Source organism: Eublepharis macularius, chromosome 4 (genome assembly GCF_028583425.1).
Source record: "Eublepharis macularius isolate TG4126 chromosome 4, MPM_Emac_v1.0, whole genome shotgun sequence".
In the NCBI taxonomy this organism is placed as follows: Eukaryota; Metazoa; Chordata; class Lepidosauria; order Squamata; family Eublepharidae; genus Eublepharis; species Eublepharis macularius.
The window spans coordinates 156,126,125-156,145,287 of record NC_072793.1 but is presented as its reverse complement, the minus strand read 5'-3'; the positions used below and the strand labels follow the sequence as shown (position 1 = coordinate 156,145,287).

The window sequence follows — 19,163 nt, the reverse complement described above, 5'->3', positions numbered from 1 at the left end:
CCCATTCAAGTACAAGCCATAGCTGACTCTGCTTAACTTCTGAGCTCTGACAAGGTCTGGCTAGTCTGGCAAAATGCGGCTGCTCTTGTCTTGACCCTTTAATAGCGTTTTAATGTGTGGAAATGGACAAGTGAAGCTTTTCATCACCTGGCAAGTAACCTGCCATCCAGCCTCTATTTTTTAAAAAAAAAATTTTTATTGGATTAGAAATCATTATAATATCCATTACAATCAATTTCCTTTAAATATTCCAGCTCTAACCCCCTCCCTTCCCCCCCTTTTGTTGACTTCCAAAAGTTTTCCGACCCCTTATCCACTCGTTTCAAACTTATTTTATTCTATTAAGCATATGCTTTCACTCTCTTCTAAGCTTATCTATTATAACACAGTGCTATCTCTATTCCCTTTCCCACTTAACTTATCAACTAAGTATTACATTCCTGGCGTATATTCTTTAATAATAACAATCATTTGTCTAATTTTTGTACTCTATATTCTATCTTATTCATTCTAATCTCGTCAATATGGGACAAACAATTTGTCTCTTATTCTACATAGCTTTAAGTACTTCTATAAACACTGTATACATTCAATATAAGTCAATCAATTTAACTTGTACTCTATATGTTGCTCTTTACTTCCTTCTATCTTATATTCATTCTATTTTGATTATATAATTTCTCCATTATCCAGTTGTCAGCCGGAAATGATCAATCAATTTGACCCATACTCTACATATTTCTAAGTACTTCTGTAAACTCAATATACATTAGGCATAAGTCAATCAATTTAACTTATATTCTATATGTTACTATATATTTCTTTCCGCCTTTCTTATATTCATTCTATTTTAGTTATATAATTTCTCCATTATACAATTATCTGCCAGAAATAAAATTAGTTAGTTTCTATCCTTATAATTCTTATAATAACACCTCTATTACTTAATACTATATATAGTAGTCAAATAAAATAGTTGCTTAGAATTTCTCATTTAACTTTCCTCCCCCCCGGTAACTTTCCTCCCCCCCTCCCCCCCATGTCGTAATCTTCAACGTATTTTTCCACAAGTATTCCCACGCCTCCATTGTTATTTCTTTGTTAAAGTTTATAGCCCTAGGTATTCTGTTGTGTTTTAATAATTCAGTTCATTTATTAGTTTGGGAGATATTTGGTAGATGGGTCATTGTTGTGTCTTAAAAATCAGATTGTTGAGTCTTCGGATGTTGAGAGATGCAGTGTCCTTTTTAAGATACAGTGACCAGAACTGCACACAGTAGTCCAAATGGGGCTCCACCAGAGATCTAGAAAGGAGCATTATAATATTGGCATTTTATTTTCAATCCCTTTCCTAATAATCCCCAGCACAGAGTTTACCTTTTTCATTGCTGTAGAACACTGAGCAGACACTTTCACTGAGCTATCCGCTATGACCCCAAGGTGTCTTTCCCTCTCATTCTAAGCACATTCAGACCCTATTAGGATATAATAAAGTTGGGATTTTTTGTTCCAATGTGCATCACTTTACACTTGCCTTCATTGACCTTCATTTGCCACATTGTTGCCCACTCATCCAGTTTGTAGAGATCCTTCTGGAGGTCTCTTCACCATCCAAAATAATTTTGTGCCATCCAAAAACTTGGCCACTACACTGCTTACTAGGGATGTGCGTTTCGGCATTCAGAATGCCGAAAGAATGCCGAAACAAAAGTGTTTCGGCATTCTTCAAGAATCCCGAAACGTTTCGGGGAATGCCGAAACGTTTCGGGATTGCCGAAAGAAAAACCCGAAACGTTTCGGGATTCTTTCGGCATTCTTTCGGCATTCGAGAATCGCCATTTTGATTTTGCTAGCCGTTTGCCTTAGCAAGCGGCTAGCAAAATCCTGCTGGAAGCAAAGGCTTCCTGCAGGCTCTTAGAAGAGGGGAGGGGGGGAGAAGGAGTGAATCACTCACTCCTTCTGTCACCCCCCACCCCTCTTGCAAAGGAGGATAGGGAATCCTGCTTTGCCTTGCAAATGCAAGGTGCAAGCATTGCATTGCACTTTGCATTTGCAAAGCAGCAGAGATTCCCGCCAAAACTAACAGGTAGGGGAGGGGGAGCAGGAGGAGGGTGGCTCTTGGAGTGTGGGTGGGGAAAGGCAGGGGACTGGGGACTTTAGGAGTCACCAATCCCACTGCTGCATTCTCATGCCAGCCAATAGATTTAAATCTTTGGCTGAGGCTGCAGCAGGGGATTTAAATTTGGAGCAAGACTGTCTGGAACACTTCTGTTGCTGCTGCTGCTGAGCTGTGACCGAGAGAGGAGAAGAAGAGAGACTGCACCTGGAGCCTGGAGGACATCTGCCTGGAGGATCAACTGTGCTGGACATCCTGAGAGGACACCTGGTAGGCCTTTTTAAAATTTTTGTAAATTTTTTTGATGCTGGGCAATGTGCTGCTGTGGCCTGCCTCTGCAAAAAGGTGTTGCAGTTTATTCTTGGCATGGCCTGGGGGACAGGTTGGGCAGACAATGTTTGATGGTGGGGTGGGGGTTTCAGCATTGGTTGTTGTGCTTGCCTTCTTAAAGCTTGATCCACTGTTTTAAGATTAAAACAAGAGTGTGCCAGCTTTGGGCCTACACAGGCCAGAAGCCTTTCTTCTGGCTGGCTCTCACAGTTGTGCTCCACAATCTGGAATGGTGTGGCTTGCTTTTCTGTGTCTGGTCCCCTGCTTGCAAGGATTCCCAACAGGCTCCGTCCTGATCAACTGTGCCAGCCTGTGGGCCACACACAGGTATGGCCTGGGGGACAGGTTGGGCAGACAATGTTTGATGGTGGGGGGGGGGGTTCAGCATTGGTTGTTGTGCTTGCCTTCTTTAAGCTTGATCCACTGTTTTAAGATTAAAACAAGAGTGTGCCAGCTTTGGGCCTACACAGGCCAGAAGCCTTTCTTCTGGCTGGCTCTCACAGTTGTGCTTCACAATCTGGAATGGTGTGGCTTGCCTTTCTGTGTCTGGTCCCCTGCTTGCAAGGATTCCCAACAGGCTCCGTCCTGATCAACTGTGCCAGCCTGTGGGCCACACACAGGTATGGCCTGGGGGACAGGTTGGGCAGACAATGTTTGATGGTGGGGGGGGGGGGTTCAGCATTGGTTGTTGTGCTTGCCTTCTTTAAGCTTGATCCACTGTTTTAAGATTAAAACAAGAGTGTGCCAGCTTTGGGCCTACACAGGCCAGAAGCCTTTCTTCTGGCTGGCTCTCACCGTTGTGCTTCACAATCTGGAATGGTGTGGCTTGCCTTTCTGTGTCTGGTCCCCTGCTTGCAAGGATTCCCAACAGGCTCCGTCCTGATCAACTGTGCCAGCCTGTGGGCCACACACAGGTATGGCCTGGGGGACAGGTTGGGCAGACAATGTTTGATGGTGGGGGGGGGGGTTCAGCATTGGTTGTTGTGCTTGCCTTCTTTAAGCTTGATCCACTGTTTTAAGATTAAAACAAGAGTGTGCCAGCTTCGGGCCTACACAGGCCAGAAGCCTTTCTTCTGGCTGGCTCTCACAGTTGTGCTTCACAATCTGGAATGGTGTGGCTTGCTTTTCTGTGTCTGGTCCCCTGCTTGCAAGGATTCCCAACAGGCTCCGTCCTGATCAACTGTGCCAGCCTGTGGGCCACACACAGGTATGGCCTGGGGGACAGGTTGGGCAGACAATGTTTGATGGTGGGGGGGGGGGGTTCAGCATTGGTTGTTGTGCTTGCCTTCTTTAAGCTTGATCCACTGTTTTAAGATTAAAACCAGTGCCAGCTTCGGGCCTACACAGGCCAGAAGCCTTTCTTCTGGCTGGCTCTCACAGTTGTGCTTCACAATCTGGAATGGTGTGGCTTGCTTTTCTGTGTCTGGTCCCCTGCTTGCAAGGATTCCCAACAGGCTCCGTCCTGATCAACTGTGCCAGCCTGTGGGCCACACACAGGTATGCTGCTTTGGCCAAGGTAACCCTTTTTGGTTGCTGGCCTGGCACTCACAGTTGTGCTCCACAATCTGGAATGGTGTGGCTTGCGTTTCTGTGTCTGGTCCCCTGCTTGCAAGGATTCCCAACAGGCTCCGTCCTGATCAACTGTGCCAGCCTGTGGGCCACACACAGGTATGCTGCTTTGGCCAAGGTAACCCTTTTTGGTTGCTGGCCTGGCACTCACAGTTGTGCTCCACAATCTGGAATGGTGTGGCTTGCGTTTCTGTGTCTGGTCCCCTGCTTGCAAGGATTCCCAACAGGCTCCGTCCTGATCAACTGTGCCAGCCTGTGGGCCACACACAGGTATGGCCTGGGGGACAGGTTGGGCAGACAATGTTTGATGGTGGGGGGGGGGGGGGTTTCAGCATTGGTTGTTGTGCTTGCCTTCTTTAAGCTTGATCCACTGTTTTAAGATTAAAACCAGAGTGTGCCAGCTTCGGGCCTACACAGGCCAGAAGCCTTTCTTCTGGCTGGCTCTCACAGTTGTGCTTCACAATCTGGAATGGTGTGGCTTGCTTTTCTGTGTCTGGTCCCCTGCTAGCAAGGATTCCCAACAGGCTCCGTCCTGATCAACTGTGCCAGCCTGTGGGCCACACACAGGTATGCTGCTTTGGCCAAGGTAACCCTTTTTGGGTGCTGGCCTGGCACTCACAGTTGTGCTCCACAATCTGGAATGGTGTGGCTTGCGTTTCTGTGTCTGGTCCCCTGCTTGCAAGGATTCCCAACAGGCTCCGTCCTGATCAACTGTGCCAGCCTTCGGCCCACACACAGGCCTGCTGCTCCGGCTTTGGTAACCCTTCCCGTTTGCTGGCCTGGCACTCACTGTTTTGCTTCACATTCAGGTTGTTTATCGTTGGTGGACCTCTTCTGGACTGGACTGCACTTGGTTGACATCGGCCTGCAGATCTCTGCGTGGAGGATCAACATTGCTGGACATCTGCACTGGTGGACTGGTAGGGTTGTTGTTAAATTTGGTTTTTGAGCTTATGTCTGCTGCTGTGCCTACCTGCGAGCATATGCTTTGGCTCTGTCTTTATGGCTTGGGCCGGGGGGGGGGCATTTTCTGGTTGGGCAAGAGGATATTGTTTGGGGGTTAGGGGGGCCAGCATTGATCGCAGTGCCTGCTTTCTTTCATGTTTCATTTTTCAAGTTTGAGTGTGGGGTGGGCATGAACTGCTGTTTCACAGGACTAAAAAATGAGTGTGCCAGCTTCTGGCCTGCACAGGCCAGAAGCTCTGCTGGGTGGATGTGTTTTGTTTTGCTGCTGGTTGGCCCTAGCCTTTAAGGGGGGGGGGGCTGACTTGGCTTGTGCAACGGGGCCTTGAATTTTGGGGTTGCGTGTGCGGCGTGTGGTGTTGACTCTGCTAACATTTCCAATTTTCTTGACAGCATCGTGGAGGAGAGGAGGACCAGCTGCAAGACCGCCTGAACATCGCTGGACTGCAGGACTGGTGTTACTGTGAGCGAGTCCGGGTTCACATTGCTACTGGAGGGAGAAACAGGTTAGATAGGGATTGCTTAGGTGTTTTTATCAGATGAACTCCTTGTAAAAAAAAATTGTAGAAGAATTGTTGTACTGTTTTTTGCAAGTTGATGTTCCGTTCATGTAAAAAAAAGGAAAAAAAACCAAAAAAAAAATGTTGTGATTATGTTTTTTAAAAGTTGATTGAATGTTCATAAAAAAAAAAAACCCAAAAAAATGTTGTGATTATGTTTTTTAAAAGTTGATGTTCCGTTCATGTAAAAAAAAGGAAAAAAAAACCAAAAAAAAATGTTGTGATTATGTTTTTTAAAAGTTGATTGAATGTTCATGTTTAAAAAAAAAAAAATTTGATGTTAATGTTGGGTTTGCATGGTTGGGGGATGCGGGTAGAGTGGTGGATGGGCACCGGCCAATGATGATCTCTCACAGATGTTCCCAGGTAAATTCTGAGGCTGGTGTGGGGGTGGGGGGAGACCTCTGCAGAACCGCTCCAGAAATACCATTGTCCAGTGCCTTGGAAGTGCCCAGTTCAGCTTTGTGTGTCTGAACTGAAAGCACAGCCACAGGAAATGACATAGGTTCTGCTGGACCCTGTTGCAGTGGTTCCCCCCCCATTTAGTCATGTTATGGAGGGAGAGTTGTATTAGGCTGGTAGTTATGATCATCTTCTGTTTCCATGCCCTGTTGTGCCCGCTCACTATGTAACCTGCTGTAATGTTCAAAACTTTACTGTTTGTCCATTTCAAAAGAAAAATTGTGTTTAAGATTCTCTGATGTGTAGTTAATTGTGTTGTGTTGTGCTATGAGGGACAATAAGTGTAATATGTTGTGATTTGTTGACCACTTGTAATTTGAAAATGAGAAAATAAAGGTTTTTTAAACTTAATGATTGTGTGTCTGTGTTCCCTTCTTTGATGGGAGGTTGGTTCCCAGCATAGGGAACAATGGGGCAGGCTGGCCAGCCTGTTCCTGGGGTACTGGGTGTGGGGCAGCTGAGGGTGGTTTTGGTTCTGAGACGGGCTGAGTGGAGGATTTGGGTCTGTGTGTGGCAGCTGGGGTGGGGGAACTGGGTTTGTGTGGGGCTGTAAGGAGTAGACTATGGGGGATGAGAGCACTGGTTGTCCCTTGTGCCCAAGTAGGCCCCTGCTACTGTCCTGGTGTGGGCTTCCATGCCTCCATCAGTTGCTGGCCCTCCTTTGCCATCTTTTTCTGAAATTTTCCTAGGGCTGCCAAACTCCTGGTTGGGCTTGAGTTCAGGTTAGAGAGAGTAGTTCCCTACAGAGAAACTGGCTGCTTCCAAGGGCAATCTCTTTAGAGGGCAAATGCGGACCATGGATTCTGGGGGAGATCCCTACTCAGATTTTCCTTTCCACAAGTCCCACCCCCAAATTGCCAGTAACTTCCAAGGCCAGAGTTTGCCACCCCAGAGAGATCCCGTTCCCACCCTCTTAGCCTTGGCATGAAAGTTGTAGCCCCCATGGAACGCTTCCAGGTTCCTGATTCCAAGCCCAATGACACCAATGTAAGACAATCCAGACCTCCATCAAAAATGGATTTTAAGTAGCAGTGGGATTGGGCTGCATTTCAGTCATTCACATATCTGGTTGTGTTCCCAAACATTTAGCTTATGTTTTTTTAAATCAGCGTATGGCACTTAAGGACACTTTTAAATGGTTCTAAAAACATTTTTTTATTATGAAGTATTTAATGTGGCATTGATCAAGGGCAGGCCTTTTGGCCAAATGAGCAGTATCAGTACAGTAAAATTAAAGCTCATAGGAGGAAAAAGCATTCACACTGTGAAGTGGGAAGAAAGTTTCAATTTACATGTACCATGGACTCCGAAAAAGACATGTAAGTGGGATCCAGACCAAATCAGGCCTGCTTTCTCCCTTGAAGATATCAATTGATGATAGTGCTTATGTCACATCATGAGAAGACAAGGTTCACTAGAAAAGACAATAATGCTAAGAAAAATTGAAGGCAGTAGGGAAAAGAAGAATACCCTAGATGTGGTAGATTGACTTCGGTTTGCAATACATGGACAAGGTTTTTGGGATACTGTGGAGCTCAATATAATTCTAAAGTACACCACAAGTGATTTGAATGCATAAAACATACAGACACATACACATAAAATGTATATACCCCCTCCCCACCAAATTAAAGGTTTATCTTATGCCCCGGTTTTCTCCCCCATGGGAACCTAGAGTGGTTTACACATTGCTGTTCTCCCTTGATTTGTTTCACCCTCATCACAACCAGGCTAACAATAGACAGCTGCTCCATGCCTCACATTGGAGTGACTCCACCGATGGCCTTCTTAGTTGTTGGAGGGGGTGGAGGGGGGGGAGGAAGGAAACAACGCACTCCTGCCCACTCTATCTGGGGCCTAGGTGACCAAATTGCTTGGCCTTGGCAAGGAGCCAGTGGTGGGGCGGCACTGGTTCTGGGGCCCCGTCCAGAACATTTGTCCAGGGCCCCAAAATCACGTAGACTGCCTCTGGAAAACACAACACAATTGTTTACTTAGGCTGAGCCAAGAACATCCATCAAGCCTACAAGGCACAGAATCAGAGTCTGCCAGATTCTAGACCAACTCTCTAGCCATTGCACTACAGTGGATATCTAAAAACTGTTCATACCCCCACCAGCAACTTGAACATTTTTCTCCAAAAGGCACAACTTGGCTGGGTCTCAAAAAGGACTATGATGCATGGGCCTGTCAATGCATACTGGTACTAAGGCTCTGGCCGGGGGGAGGGGGGCATTGTGCCAATGCCACCCTGGCTTTGGAAGGGGACAGTAAAATAGAAGAAATAATCTAGCTTCAGTGCCTCCCCCCCTTCTCTGTCTCTCTCTCTCTCTATAATGTGAGTGAAAACATTACTATACCATCACTGAAGCCTACAGGATACTTAGGGTCTGTTCACACACGCATGATCATTTAATGGCAATGCTCTGGCATGATGATGTTTGTTCTAGGAGGTGATGTGATCATCACACAAGGCTGGGGAGCACGCACAATTCACAGCAGGCAGATTTGGGCCACAAGGGATCCTGCTTTGGCCTGTAGGGCCCAAATCAGCCCACTGCAAAGCACAGGCATACTCTCAGGGCAGCCAGATGACATCAGTGACATCACGGCAGCAGCCCCTGGAGCGTACCTTGAAGGCTCATTCACTGACTTTCCCCCTTCGGGGTGATAGGTGAGAGTGGGGGATCCCCCACCAAGGGGAAACGGATCCCTAATTGTGTCTGAGGTTGTGGAAATCAAATGGGTCATTACCTCCATATTGCTTCTGTCTTTGAGGGACTTACATGCACATTATATTTAACTCCAGATTTCTTGATTGTCAAGGAATGCATGTGGTGGGGGGTAGGGGGGAAGGGTGGGAGAAGGGCACCTGAGGGTGAGGGTGGCATTTGGCATGCAAAATGCCACCCCTGGCAAGACAAGCCTCTCCCAGCTGTCGGTGGTAGAGATGAGAGCAGAGCACCCACTTGGGGAGGCCATGAAATGGCCCCCCCAAGTGGGAGCAGGCTGAGCCTTGGTGGGGGGATGGGAGGAAGGGTGGGAGAAGGGCCCCAGAGGGTTGGGGGGGGGATTTTGTTGCTGTGGTTCCCCCCCATTAAGTCATGTTATGGAGGGAGAGTTGTATTAGGCTGGTAGTTATTATGATCATCTTCTGTTTCCATGCCCTGTTGTGCCCGCTCACTATGTGACCTGTTGTAATGTTCAAAACTTTACTGTTTGTCCATTTCAAAAAAAAAATTGTGTTTAAGATTCTCTGATGTGTAGTTAATTGTGTTGTGTTGTGCTATGAGGGACAATAAGTGTAATATGTTGTGATTTGTTGACCACTTGTAATTTGAAAATGAGAAAATAAAGGTTTTTTAAACTTAATGATTGTGTGTCTGTGTTCCCGTCTTTGATGGGAGGTTGGTTCCCAGCATAGGGAACAATGGGGCAGGCTGGCCAGCCTTCTCTGCGGGTTGTGGGGGGGTCAGGGGGGTGGTTGTCTGTGTGCCAGGGCAGGTGCTCTTTCCCAGGGACGATTTGGCACTGCCACCATTGTGGCACCCCTTGTCTGTGCAGAACTGCCCTGGGAAAGAGAGTTTAGGGGTTCCCAAAAGGGGAGGGCAGGCCAGCCTGTTCCTGGGGTTATGGTGGGTGTGGGGCAGGTGGGGGTGGATTTGGGTCTGTGAGGGGCTACTGGGGGGATTTGGGTCTGTGTGTGGCAGCTGGGGTGGGGGAACTGGGTTTGTGTGGGGCTGTGAGGGGTGGACTTTAGGGGCTGAGAGCACCTACTTGGGGAGGCCATGAAATGGCCCCCCCAAGTGGGAGCAGGCTGAGCCTTGGTGGGGGGTGGGAGGAGGGGTGGGAGAAGGGCCCCAGAGGGTTGGGGGGCATTTTGCATGCAAAATGCCACCCCTGGCAACACAAGCCTCCCCCAGCTGTCAGTGGTAGAGATTAGAGCACCTACTTGGGGAGGCCATGAAATGGCCCCCCCAAGTGGGAGCAGGCTGAGCCTTGGTGGGGGGTGGGAGGAGGGGTGGTAGAAGGGCCCCTGAGGGCTGGGGGGCATTTTGCATGCAAAATGCCACCCCTGGCAAAGGAAGCCTGCCTCTTCATTTTTTCCCCATAGGAAATAATGAAGAGAGATCAGCAGCAGCATGCTAACAATATGCTGCTCCTTTGCTTTCTTATGGGGAGGATGGGGGGACCTGCTTTGGGGGGCCATAACATGGCCCCCCAAAGTCCAATCTGTCTGAAACTTGGGTAGTTGTTAGAGAAGGGTTAGAGGAAGGTCCCCACCAATTTTGGGCTTATTTGGTGGGAAAATGCCTCCTCCAGGCGTCCTGAAAGACGGAGGCATTTTCCCAGCAAAAAAACCCGAAAGAATCCCGAAAGAATGCCGAAATAATGCCGAATCCCGAATCCCGAAAGAGATTCTTGTTTCGGCTTTCGGCTAATGACGGTAGAGAATCTTGTTTCGGGTAATCCCGAAACAAGAAAGCCGAAAGTTTTTTCCTTGCACACCCCTACTGCTTACTCCTAGTTCTGCATCATTTATGAACAAATTAAATATCACTGGCCCCAGTACCAATTCTTGTGGGACCCCAGTGCTTACTTCCCTCCATTGTGAGAACTGTCCATTTATTCCTACTTTGCTTCCTGTTGTTCAACCAATTTTTAATCCATAAGTTGATCCATCCGCTTATGCCATGACTGTAAAGTGGTGTAAAGCTAAGCTTATTCAGAAGGCTTTTGAAAGTCCAAGTACATAATGTCTACTAGGTCACCACTATCTACGTGCTTGTTCACATTCCCAAAGAAGTCCAAAAGGTTGGTGAGGCAGGACTTCCCTTTGTAGAACCCATGCTGATTTCCCCTCATTAGGCTTTGTTCCTTTATGTGCCTAACAATTCTATTTTTTATTACAATGTCTACTAATTTTCCTGGAACAGACATTAAGCTATCTGTCCTATGATTTCCTGGTTCTACTCTGGATCCCTTTTTAAATATTAGTGTAACATTTTCTAATCTCCAGGCTTCTGATACGGTGGCTGATTTTAGAGACAAATTAGATATACAACAATCTCACATTTGAGTTCCCTAAGAACCCTTGGGTGTACGCTGTCACATGCCATTACTTCCCTGCATTAAGCATCTACTAAAGGGACAGAAGTTTTTATTTTCTCCAGGTTGTTGGCAACTCTGTGGACAATAGATTCTCAACTGACAAAAGGAAGTACTTCTTTACATTAATGAGTAATTATATTGTAGAATTAACTGCCAATGGATGTGAGCAGATAGCTTTAAAGGGGGATTTGACAGATTAATGGAGGAGAGATGAGTTAATGGCTGCTAGCAATGCTGACTATGGGAACCTCTGCATCATGGGCAATAAACCTCTGAATATCAGTCTTAGGAAACAAATATCAGGGGAAGGTCTTGGCCTCTGTGCCGTGCTTATTGGCACTGTATGATGGTGGATGCTGGACTAGACAGACCACTGTCTAAGGTTCTTCTTACGTACTTGTGTTCTCGATGCTGTAATAGATCTTTTACCACATTCTCCATTCTCTCTTGCTATTCCACTGCCCCTTTACAATTCCCCTAGGGATAGGGTTGCCTGATTGGTTCAACAAAAATACTGTACAAACCTAACAAAAATTAGTTGACCTTGCAGGTACCACATGGCTTCTCATGGCAGCTCGCTGAGCAGGAGGCAGAGAAAGAGGCAAGCCGTGAAGTGCCACCGCTGCTTTGTGTGCCTCATGCCACACCAATGCTGGCAGGCAGATCCTCACCAGACAGGGGTGGTTTAGTGATTCTGGGGTCCCACCCACCCACCCACCCACCAAAAAAACCCACCCACCAAAAAAACAACAACACCCCTCCTTTATTCCTATCCAACTCACTGACTTGAACATACCTCACAGGTTTATTGTGAGGAATTTCATCTTGGCTGGACAGACTGTTATAGGGCATGATGGGAATTTAAGTTCTTCATCTTGCCCACTCCCATTACGTCCACTTTGACTGTACTTCCCTGTTCTTTCAGCAGCTACCTCCCAGTGAGTGAGTGAGTGAGTGAGTGAGTGAGTGAGTGAGTGAGTGAGTGAGTGAGAGAGAGAGAGAGAGAGAGAGAGAGTCTGCTTTTTTGCCAATTGGGAGCCGGAAGAGGCCGCTAGCTTGGAGAGGGTGCTTGGGGGGGCAAGGCAAGCAAAACAGCTCCTGAAGTGAGAAGGGGACAGGAAAAACACAACACAAATGACCACTACTCTGTACCTTGCAGCACAGGGGAGAGCCACATGCCTTGCAGCAGGGGAAAAGCCTCAAAGCAGGGACAATAAACTGTACCCACCTCTTTTTTGGGGGGGGGGGAGGAGAAAGCATTGTTGTTCCTTGAAGAAGGGGAGCTTCATCTTCTTCTCCCAAGTGGAAAAAAATGGAAATGCTAGAAACAGCTACATTTTGCCTTCTACCAGCCCACCCTCCACAGCCATTTTAACCAACCCTCCGTTTCCATCCTCCCGAATTTTCTCTTCATTTTTTTGACATACACTTTCAATATGAAAGCTGCCTTAAGTCTTCTGAGAAAGGTGCAGTACAAATGTTTGACATACATACATACCATACATGTATGCATGTATACATATATTCCACAATGGCGGTTTTAAAAGAACTGGGCAAAATACTATACCTAATATACGGAGAGGGATAGTGATATAGTGACAGAGCATCTACTATGTATGCAGCAGACCCCAGATTTAATTCCAGACATCTCCTGTTGAAAAGGATCAGATCTTAGGATCTCTACCTGAGACCCTGGAAAGCCACTGCCAGTCAGAATACACAGTACATACCTTCACTGACAAATGGCCTCAGTAAGTATAAATAAGGCAACTTCATGAGTGGATGAAAGTGTATTCTGCTTCTGAAACTTCTTAAAAACTTTTCTTTCCTATTTTCAATTTCTTTCACCCTTTCAGTTTAAGAAAAGCAGTCATTAGGGAGTTGCCATAAACTAAAAGAGCAACATTTTGCAGATACAACAGTTTCCTCCTTTGTCTTAGAAAGTCTGGTGTTTTCCTCTGCTCCCATCTTCTAGCTCAAGATTACTGTGCAAACTGATCCCAGTGAATATGAAGTTGCTGCCCATTTTCTATCCATCACATCTTTTTCTTTACATTACAGAACAGGGTGATGGGCTTCGTGCACTGACATCTTACTCTGCATCGGTTGCTCCTGAAAATACACGGCTTCATTCTTTTCCAGGCTGGTTAAACAATATTTTTCTATCACAGCGCTCTCTCTGTCAGCATCATGAAGCTAAAACCTTACCTTTCTTCTTTTCTCCCAAGCCACTGAACTCCTGCCAAGTCTCTCAGTTGGGCCTTATGCCTATTCATAAGAATTCCCATGGCAAGCGACCCAGTGAGCAAGAAAGTCAATAAACTATTTGCAGAGGTTTTCGCAGAGCATTTCTGAATTGATTTGCCAGTTCTGGAGGGATTCCCTTGTTCCTGTCTTTTCCTGTTAATCTTGCATATATACCCATGCAGCTTCTTCACTTCCAAGTGATCCCAGAAGGATGTACCTGCCAGATGTCAGGAAAGCCACTTAGGTTGCTTCCACAAGGGACAATTCCCCATTTTACTTGTATTGCTGCATGGAGACACGCCCCCCCCACACACTGCTTCCCTAGTATTTCCTACCTGATGTCCTTTAATTAGAGTCACCAAAGGCTTTCTGCATGAAAAACTTGTGTTTTATCACTGAACCATAGTTAGGGTTCCAACCTCCAGATGGGGCCTGGATATCTCCCAGAATTAAAACTGAATTATAACTGATAGCCCGATGACAGAGATCTGTTCTGACAAAGAGAGCTCAGACTCTCAAAAGATCATACCCTGGAAATCTAGCTGGTCTTTAAAGTGCTACTGGACCTGAATTTCGTCCCTGGAGAAAATGGCTCCTTTTGAGGATGGACTCCATGGAATTAACCTGCTGAGCCCTCCTCATCCTCAAACCCCTCCCTTCCCAGGATCCATCCCTAAATATCCAAGGATTTCCCAAATCAAAATTGGCAACCCTAACCATAGTTCTTTATAGAACATGTAAATGCTATAAAAAAGCATGTCTATATAGAATTCTATATGTCTAAAATACCGAGAGGAATGCATTTCTGATTCTGGTTCTGTTTCCTGCAGGCCACTCTTCAGCCTAGAAAGATGCTTATTAGAGTCAACACATGCTACATTCTCACTGTCTCAGCATTGCTCCTGCTCTTCACGATCTCATCTTGGAGAAGACTTCAGCAACACCAAGGAGTGCAGCCCTGTGCTCCTAACAAGACCCATGTGCTGATTCTCTCTACCTGGCGTTCTGGATCCACTTTTGCAGGCCAACTTTTCAACCAGAACCCAGAGGTCTTCTACTTGATGGAGCCAGCAAAACATGTATGGAACCGCATGCCTTGGGGCAGCCCTGAGCTCCTCCAGGGGCCCCTGAGGGACTTGCTGCGCTCCATATTTCTGTGCGACATGGCAGTCCTCTGCTCTTACATAAAACAGCCCAGGAAGGTGTCCCATCTCTTCATGTGACCCATGAGCCGGGCCTTGTGTTCTCCTCCAGCCTGCGAGGACTTCAGCCGATCTGACATTATAGATACAAAGGACTGTAAAGCCCGTTGTGGTCACACTCCCATACAGAAGATTTCAGAGGCCTGTGTCACTTATAGCCATGTTGTGGTCAAGACTGTATGCTTTTTCCAGCTGGAAGCACTTTATCCACTCCTGACTGATCCTTCCCTCAATCTCCATGTTATACACTTGGTTAGAGACCCCCCGAGCGGTGTATGCTTCCCGTCAGATCATCTCCCTTTTCCCCGATGATCTGCTCATCAGCAATGCCATCAATGTCACCCCTAGTACCAATGCTGTCATGCGCAAGATCTGCCACAGCCAGGCCATGATGTACCTCACGGCCTTGTACCAAATGCCTTCTGCTCTGACTAAGCGGTATCTCCTAACACGATATGAAGATCTAGTGAGAGATCCCCACAGACAGTTGGCTGAGTGGTACCATTTCACTGGCTTGACTTCTTCCCAGAAGCTTGAGACTTGGCTGTACAACATAACTCACTGGCCCACCAGCAATTCTGACAGTATCGAGCCCTTGGGAATACAGAAAAATGCCAAAATAGTATCCCAGGCTTGGAGAAAGCACCTCAGCTTCCAGGAAGTGAAAGAAGTGCAAGCCATCTGCAAGCTAGCCATGAAAGTCTTCGGTTATAGACAGGTGGAGTCAGAGGAGGAGCAGAGAGATTTGACACTGGGTCTTGTCCTTCCCCAAAAGGATTAAATCCTAGGCAAGAGAACTGTAGACATCACATGAGGGAGCATGAAGAAGGTGAACAAGCCTTGTCCATTTCTGCCACATTCCTTACAGAAGTGTTGTGCTGTACGAAATGTTGGTGTAAATGTTCCAGTCTTCTCTGGACAGTCTCTAGAAGACCAACCAAATTATATCCTTTTTGGATTAAAAAATGAAATAAAGATATAAGAAATATATACATCGGTGTATACTCCTTGTGCCCTCAGAATCATTCCATATACATAGGATTTGAAATTTACCTTTCAAAACTGGTATCTAGCCTTCAGAGGTCACTTTGGAGACACATTAAATGTCTGTCAGATACTCAGTAGGGAATTGTTGCACCGCACTCCCCCCCCACCCCAATTCAGCAGTTTTAAATTGGGCACCTTTTAAAAAATCATCCCTCTTCCAGGATTTCTCTCACTCCATTCTGCAGTTTCCCAAATGTGTTTTGATATTAACTTTCCTGAAAGATTGTACTCAAAGTAGATTTGGGGACAGGGCAGATGAGAAGATTTAAATTTCCACACCTCCCTGTCCACACCCCCGACAAGGGGAAAGAATGGAGAAAATCTCCATTTGGAGGCTGCCTTGTACCTGTTAAATGAGCAACAGTGAGAGCAAGAGAACCAGTGATGGCTTGAGTGATGGACTAGGACCTGGGATACCCAGGTTTGATTCCCTGCTCTGCCAGTGGAAGCTCGCTGGATGACCTTGGGCCAGTCACATACTCTCAGCCTAACCTACCTCATGGGGTTGTTATGAGGAAAAAAATGGAGGTGAGGAAAACAATGTAAGCTGCTTTGGGTCTCCACTGTAGAGAAAAGTGCAGTATAAATATAGTAAAATGAAAATAAATATATAAATAAAAATGGGGGCCTGTCCCTATGCAAAAGCCACCTCAGAAAACAAGTGAATTTTTTAGGGGGGAGGGTTTCCAGTAATCACCAGTCCTTCCCTCAGACTATTGTATCTGCCTTCCCACAGCTTGCCTATACTAAACTAAACTAAACTGTACCACTTTTCCCTGCTCATATTTCCCTTGCTTTCTTTTCTTGGGGGGAAGCACAAACCTAAATGCCATACAAACTGTGAGAAGCAGAATAATTGTAGTAGAATTCTTCTGCCCCATTGCCACCAGTAAATAAATGCAATTTGCATACTGTATTTTGAGAAAACGATTTTGGATTTAAGACAGAACCAAAAAGAAGGAACAGTGACAAATACAACTGTGTAAACTGGGCTCTCAAAACTTCTGCTCTAGCTGTGCTTCAATGCCCACCTCTGACATGACTGCTTTAATGTTCTTGTGCTTATGGGAAATACCAAATGGACCTTTTAGCCATCCATATACTTGAGGTGGCCTTCAATTCTCACAAACTTCAAATAGCCACAGGCCAATCCCAACAGTAAAAGTTATGAAGTGTCTTTTACTAAGACTGACCAAAATATCACAATATACCTGATTGTCATTTTTTCAAATTTTCATATTTAAAAAAAACTAGTATCAGGTACATCAGAGTGCTAAATTGAGGGAAAGGTTCTAGAATGAAGCAGCATGGTTGTGTTAGTGCCATCCACAATGGACCAAATTGTCTTAAAGAACAGGAAGAGGCACTTGGAGACATGATACCAATAGAGCAGAAGAGTCTCTTGTGCCAACATTTTCAAATTCAGGGGTCCCTCTAGCTTTCAACATAGAACCTGTTTTTAATTCTCTCTCTCTCTCTCTTTCCCTGGGTTTCACCTTTTCTGTTTGTTTCTCTCCATCTCTTCCTCTTAAAAATACTGTATATATATATATATGGACAAGAAGAAGAGAAAATGGAAACAGTGCCACAGACCAGTTACAACCAGTTCCAAAGTATGTTTCATCCCCATACACAGTATTACATTGACTATCAGGTGTGTAGGTATGTGATTTTTTTTTTGCAATTTTGCAGCAAACCAACTATTTTCCTCCTCCCACATTTTAAAATAATTATTTGTTATGGTGTGCTAACAATAATAAATTCTGAGGTAAAATGAAATAAGTGGGAGCAAACAGAGAGAGAGAGAGAGAGAGAGAGATCTGGTCTGTGGGGGTGGATTTTTATGGAGAATACAGGACTTTTAAGTGCTGCATCATGTGGAACTCCCATTTCAAGCCCGCTTGTGGGAAAAGGATGACTGAACAGCAGATAAATGTTGTAGCATAGAGCCAGCCTTGCTCTGATTTTTTGTTAGATATTTCATCAGCTGTCCTGCACTGTGGAGTGATCCCTTGTGATATAAAAGGACTACCTGCCTAGCCTGATTTTTAGGTTGACTTAAATTGCTTTTTGTTTCTCTATACAAGGTGAATTATATGAGAATGCTCAAGTGAAAGGAGATGCAATGTTAGCTGGGAAGCTGAGTTTTAAAAGGCAGATCGGAAGGCTCTGTCAGTTTCACCTCTCTAGAGCCAGCAAAGATCACTCCTCCTCACAGGGTTTTTTAAAATTTCATCTTCATGTCCCCGAAGGCTTGGTCAATTTCACCTCTGTGACAGTGCCTTCTGATCTGCCTTTTAAAACTTGGCTTCCCAGCTAACATTGCGTCTCCCTTCACTTGAGCGTCCTCGTGTAATTTGTCTCATGTAAAGAGACTTGGGGATGTGTTTCATATAAATACATCAGAGAACTGTTTTCCTTCCTACAAGACCACTCCGTAGGGGGTATGCAGTATACCCCTCCTTAGTCAAAGCAAAGGTCAGCCACTTATGAGAGCTCAGTCAAATCTGTCTTCATAACTCTGAAGTGTAATAAAGTATAATAAAGTATAAAGTATATAAAAAACGTGTCATTTTTAGAACTTTTTACCTTACCAATGTCACATAAATTCTGATTTCTTTTATAATAAATTCATTTTCAATTGTTGATTGCTGCAATTCTGTGCCTGAGATCATTCAGACTGTACCTATAATCTCTGCAGGGTCACGTTAACAAGCGTAAACCCAGATAATATAGGGGTACTTTTTTTATAAGGCATGTTCAAGGCATTTCTACGGCAATTTATGACCATTTGGTGGCACCTCCAATGACATTTTTAGCACTTTGGGGGGGGTCAATGTGATAGAAGGGGGTTGAGAAAGGACAGAAATAACTGCAGAACCACCTGTAGGGCTGCTTTGCTTATATGGGGAGGGGGGAGACTATCAGTGTAATATTCCAGGAACCCAAATCAGCCAGGACAGTCAGGTAATGTGCTGCTGAGATAGTAGTAACATTCCTATTCTAATCAATTATTTTTGTTTGCATTCTTCTGAATAGAAGGGATTCTCTCCCCCCCCCCACCCACCATGGGTCCGATAGTGCTGGGGAAGAGGGGTGGTGGATTTCCAGAATGGTTTGGGGAGAAAGGGTTAAGTCCTCTTTCCCCAGCATTGTGTCCCCAATCCAAATTGCCCTCCCTCGTGGCCACTTTTTGCCTTTTATAAAAAGGAAGGCGATCCTAATCAAGCCTCCCTCCCCCAGGTCTCATCTTGTGTGGGTTCCCTTAAAGGATACCTTTTTGTCTTTTGTTTTGGAAAGAAGCCAACTTTCCTTTTCCAGCACAGATGGCCCATTTGGCAGAGCTGCTGAATCCAAGAATGTTCAAAGAAGTTGTTACTTAGGTCTACCCCGTTGGGAGAAGTTAACAGTATCACACTGACCAGTGCCCAGACTACGAGGAGCCTCAGCACAATCTGGAAGTAGATATATTTGGAGACAAAGGCAGGGAGGAAAAAGGTAAAGCTCCCAAATGATTAAGTGTGGTCAAGGATTTCATTATTTGGCATGAATCAA

At 45.6% G+C, this 19,163-nt stretch overlaps 1 pseudogene; it reads left to right on the top strand.

Moving 5' to 3' along the window:
• The first annotated feature begins 14,210 nt into the window (after positions 1 to 14,210).
• Positions 14,211 to 15,342, top strand: LOC129326895 (carbohydrate sulfotransferase 5-like; annotated as a pseudogene).
• Positions 15,343 to 19,163: the final 3,821 nt, after the last annotated feature.